This window comes from Sturnira hondurensis, unplaced genomic scaffold (genome assembly GCF_014824575.4).
Source record: "Sturnira hondurensis isolate 20B ecotype Veracruz unplaced genomic scaffold, ASM1482457v3 Scaffold0019006, whole genome shotgun sequence".
Classification (NCBI taxonomy): domain Eukaryota; kingdom Metazoa; phylum Chordata; class Mammalia; order Chiroptera; family Phyllostomidae; genus Sturnira; species Sturnira hondurensis.
The window spans coordinates 5,500,345-5,506,182 of record NW_028091637.1 but is presented as its reverse complement, the minus strand read 5'-3'; positions in this window follow the sequence as shown (position 1 = coordinate 5,506,182).

Sequence of the window (5,838 nt, the reverse complement as noted above, 5' to 3'; positions counted from 1 at the left end):
TTTACTTTTAGAGAGGAGAAGGGAGGGAATTAGAGAGTGAGAAACATCAGTGTGTGGTTGCCTCTCAAGCACCCCCTACTGGAGACCTGGCTCACAACCCAGGCAAGTGCTCTGACTGGGAATTGATCTGGTGACCCTTTGGTTTGCAGGCTGGTACTCAATCCACTAAGCCACACCAGCCAGCTATATTAGACACTTTTAGTATATTGATATTGATCCTGCAAACTTGCTAATTTCACATAACAGTTCTAGTAAGGTTTTTTGGTAGATTCTTTAGGTTTTTCTTCAAAGTCAATAATGTCATCTGTGATTGAAGCGTTTCGACCTTTCTTTTCAATCTGGACACCTCTAACTTTTAAAAATAATTTTAGATCTACAGAATGGTTGCAAAAATTTATTTATCTCCCACCCATCTTCTAATTTTATCATCTTATATCCATGATATATTTATCAAAGTAAATTAACCTTGGTACATTACTATCCATTATCCTGGAGACTGAGTTATGATTTACCCGATTTTCCTCACATATTCCCCTTTTCTAAATAGGCTTCAATTATGGTCACTTACTTCACCATACAGTCTTATCTTTAGTTCCATCGGATCCAAAACTGTCTCAGTCTTTCTTATTATCAGTGACCTGACGTTTTTGGAGAGTGGTGGTAAACTGCTTTGAGACTTTGGATTTGTCTGATGTTTTCTCATGAATATATGAACATAATGAAATTGGGAGAATATTGTCACTTGTATTCCCAAAATTTTCAGATATACTTTTTGATCATTAATGAGTTAAATTTTGTAAAATGATTTTCTGTACCTATTGTTTGATAGTATAATATTATTTTTCTTCTGTTAGTCTAATATATTATATTATTTGGTTTTAAAATATAAACTTATCTGCTCTAGTAAGATAGAGCCTCATTTTCTGCTTTTATTTAGACTGTTCAGATGGCTTACAGTGATATCTATGTAAACATGTAGATGAAGAACTAGATAAGTTGGGTTTTACCTACCACCATCTAACTGTTTCTTTTTGTCTTATTTGTTACTTTCCTCAGTCTTTTTCTGGTTTCTCTGAATTAATGTATATTTTTGGTAATGCATTTTATCTCTCTGCTGGTTTATTAGCTACATGTCATTTTAACAAATGATTTACTTGTTGCTGTGGAGTTTGAGATTTTGCAGTCTACCTTACTAGTAGTGTGCTATTTTTCATATAATGCTCGTACTGCAAAGATCCCCCAGCATTCCGCCTCTTCAGTACTGTGTGCAATGTGTTCACAGACTTGGCTTCTATGTATACTATACATCTCATAGCACACTGACATTATTTTTATTTTAAACATATATCCTCAAAGAAATTAACCATTAGATCATATGTTTTTGTGTTTGTAGTTTGTATTAACCTCAGATTTGCTATTTATGGTGCTTGCCATTCCTTTTTATTGATTTAAGTTTCTATCAATACCATTTTACCTTCAGCCTAAAGACTTGTCTAATATTTCTTTTGGTGATGAATTATTCCAGTTTTTGTTGGTCTCAAAGGGTCTTAATTTTGGTTTCATTTTTGAAGGGCATACATTTTTTTTCCTCTCACCTGTGTGCTTTTATAATGTGCTTTTTTCCTGTCATCTGTGTGCTCTTTACCACTGATTTTAAGCAGTTTAGTTAGGAAATGCCTTCACATCATTTCCTGGCTCTTTATTCTGCTTGGGATTTGTTAAGGTCATGTCTCTGTGGGTTTTACTTTTCAACAAATTTGGGACTTGGTCATTTTGGCTGGTATTTCAATAACCACTTTTGATGCTTCTCCTGCTCTCCCCTCTTCTTCTGGAACGTCGGTTACAAGAATGACAAACCACTTGGTGTCCCAAAGTTCCCTTTAGCTCAGATCATTTTTTAAAGTATTTTGTTCTTTGTAAACTTCTAATTGGTTAATTTCTACTGCTATATTCTTATGTTTGTTGAAGTTTATTGCCAGCATATAGTTGGTTATTAAGTCTAGTGAAATTTTCATTTCAGATACTGTAATAATCAGTTTAAGAAATTCTATTTGCATTCTTTTTATATCTTTATTTCTCCTTTCATTATAATCATAATTGCCTTTAAATTTTGAGAATATTTATAGCAGGTGGTTTAATTTTCCTGTCTGCTAATTCAGTCATCTCCAGACATGTTTATATGAATTGTGTTTTTGTCCTTGCTATAGGCTATCATTTCCTGCTTCTTTGTGTATCTAGTAAATTTTTATTAGATGCTGGGCATTGTAAATGTTATACTGCTAAATGTTTGGAACTTGTCTTTCTTCAGAGAATGTTGATTTATTTATTTTTTTTAGCAGAAAGTTAAGTTACTTAGGGAGCAATCTGAATCTTTTTTTTTTTTTAAAGATTGTATATTGCCCTGGCTGGCGTAGCTCAGTGGATTGAGCGCGGGCCTGTGAACCAGACGATCGCGGTTCGATTCCCAGTCAGGACACATGCCTGGGTTGCAAACCAGTTCCTTGCAGGCTAACTACCAGCAGGGGATGCACAAAAGGCAACCATACATTGATGTTTCTCTCCCTCTCTCCTGCCCCTCTAAAAATAAATAAATAAATAAAATCTTAAAAAAAAGATTGTATTTATTTTTAGAGAGAGGGGAAGAAGAGAGAAAGGGAGAGAGCGATACATCAATGTGTGGTTGCTGCTTGCACACCCCCTGCTGGGGGCCTTGGCTGAAATCCAGACACATGCCCTGACTGGGAATCAAACTGGTAATTGCTTTGGTTCACAGGATAGCCCTCGATCCACTGAGCCACACCAGCTAGGGCAGGAGCAGTCTGAATGTTTGATGCTTATTTTTAAGATTTATTATGGCAGCCTCTTCTCTAGAACGAATTCACCCATATTACTAACCTGACCTTTCTGCTGTCTCTACTAAGTGTCCTGGGCATTTAATATGCCCTCACCTCTCTGGTTGGCCAACCCCGTGTGATTTCTGGGAATTGTTCAGCATAAGGGTGACTGATAACTATTCTTTTCCTGAAAGTTTTTCATTCGCTAGTAGTTGTTCTGGCCGCATGAAATTTTACCCTACATGAAGACTTGAGGGGGCCCAATTTCAGATTTCTGGGGCTCTTTCTCTGTATAGATTCCTTCTCTCTGGTACTCTGCTTAGGCAAATTCTCTCCAGCCCAAACTCCCTGGACTTTTATCTCTTCTCCCTGAACTCGAAATGACTATTACATTCCTGCAAGACATTCCCCAAGATGCGTTCATGCAGAAAGCCTGGGTGACAAATGGTCTCAGCCTTTTTATTTCCCTTCTCACAGGGTTACTTTCTTTTGCTTCTTGTTGTCCAATGTGATCATTTTATTAATTTTTCTAGTGTTCTACTTGCTTAGTTTGCTAGTTTTGCCATAACATAATAACAGAGATGAGGTGGCTTAAGTAATAGAAATTTGTTTTTTCACAATTCTGGAAGCTACAAGTTCACGACCAAGGTTTGGCAGGGTGGGTTTCTTCTGAGGCCTCTCTTCTTGGTTTGTAGATGACCTTCTTTCCTCTGTGTCTTCACATGCTCTTTCCACTCTGTGTCTGTGTCCTACTCTCTATCTCCTCTTCTTCTAAGAACTACAGTCATTTTGGACCACAGCTCTCTTTAATAATCTCATTTTAAACTCAGTTCCTTTAAAGACCCTAACCCCAAATGTAGCCACATTCTGAGGTATTGACGGTTAGGACTGCAATACCTAAAAACTGGGAGGCAGCAACACAGTTCCCCCATAAGGCAGTCTAGCCATGGCCACATTTTCATTCAGCAGAATAATTTTTAAATTGCATTTATTTTTGTTACCATTGATCTCTCTTATACCTGCCTCCTCCTATAATCACCACATTGTTGTTAATGTCCATGAGTCCTTTTTTTCCTTTTTGCTCAATCCCTCCACATCCTAACAACCCCCGATAGCTGTCATCCTGCTCTCTATCTATGAGTCTGTCTCTATTTTGCTTGTTAGCTCAGTTTGTTCATTAATTCCACGAGTGAAATCACATGGTATTTGCTTCTTTCTGGCTGGCTCATTTCACTTAACATAATGTTCTCCAGGTCCATTCATGCTTTTGCAAAAGGTAAAATTTTCTTCCTTTTTACGGCTAGTCAGATTCCACTATGTAAATGTCACATAGTTGTTGTTATCCACTCACATACTGATGGACACTTGGGCTGTTCCCATACCCTGCATACCAGCAGAAGAATTTTTGAATATTTGCTATTTGCCAGTCATTTTATAAGCATGTTGCAGACTTTACTCATTTAATTATCCCAATATTCCTCTCAGATAGATGTTGTGAATTCTATTTTAGATCTAAGGACACTGAAGCTCAGAGACTTAAGTAACTTATCTATGGTTCTGTAGCAAAGAGCCTGGATTTGAACCTGTGTATTACTCCAAAACCCTGGCTTTTTGAGCACACACATGAAAGGCAGGACTAATGTCTCAGGATTAGACTCTTGGACCTGTGGGTAGGTATTTCTGGAATACCTAGACTTGCAGCTGAATGGACACAGAGTTTCACTTCTTAGGAAGCAAGTCACAAGTTCCCCCATGTCAGAAAACAGAAGTACTAGCGTGCACCCCATCACTCAAATGGCAAACATCTCCCACTTTTTCATCTCTCTCACACAAACTCGTACTTCATCTATGCTTATATAACTTTATAATAGTTTTTAAGATTTTAGTTTTTTACATAAATGAAATGTTACATGTCATAATAATCCAGCAAACCCTGAGTAAAGTTTGTTTTATATCTAAATTACCAGTTCTATAAGGATAGCTGGCAAAGATAACTCATTATTTGGCGGGGGGATAACAATATATTCATCATTCAAATGTAAGAGTTCATTTAGGCATGCAGAAGAGTAATTAGACATTGTTTGATGTTCTTCTAGGAGCCCATTGCTGTCAAGGATAATCAATGATCATCATAAATGCATTATGACAGCGAATGTTTTTATTCTAAATACTAGATTAGAATAACACTTGGCATCTGAATTTTAGTTTTAAGTTGTATGTGACGAGAGCAGGAGACTTTTGGGGAAAATAAATAGTCAATATAGGAGGCAGAAACAGACATAGTGGCATGTGATGAGGACTGTAACCTCAATATGTGAATGTGGGCATGCGATGTGATATCCAAGCAGTTAACGTTTTCACCTGTAACTGCCACTGATTATCAAATGCTAATTAGTGAGCTCAAAGGGCCCTATTTGATTGGAGTTTCTCATGTAAAGTAAGACCTGATTTTAAAGACAAATATTTATTCCTTATCTTCCTTGCTCAAGTCATCGTTTTTTAACATGTGACTATAATGTCAGTATTTTATTTATTCACATTTTATTTTTTGATATTTTAAAATAAAACGTTAACATATTTTGGAGTGATGAACACACAATACAATATAAAGGTAATGTGACTATAGAATTGTATATCTGAAACCTGTATAACTCTATTAACAAATGGCACCCCAATAAATTCAATAAAATTAAAAACTAATAATCAATAAAAAGTTAAAGAAAAAATATCAATTTTTTTCAAGCATTGTGGTTTTGAAAGAACACGCCACTACCAAAGCTCTTCATTCAACTTATTTTATAGACCAACCCATGATCTAGACATTGAACTCTGTCTAGTGTCTGAAAGTGCAGGTTCTAATGTGGCAATGATGAGAAATGGAACTTGAGACCAGGACAAAGAAACACTTAAATGTATTTTGAGGTAATTCCTGGAAGCAAGAATGGGGAATGGGAAGGAGGGAAGCACAGCAGTTATCAAAGGCAAGGTGTCTACCTCCTTTGCT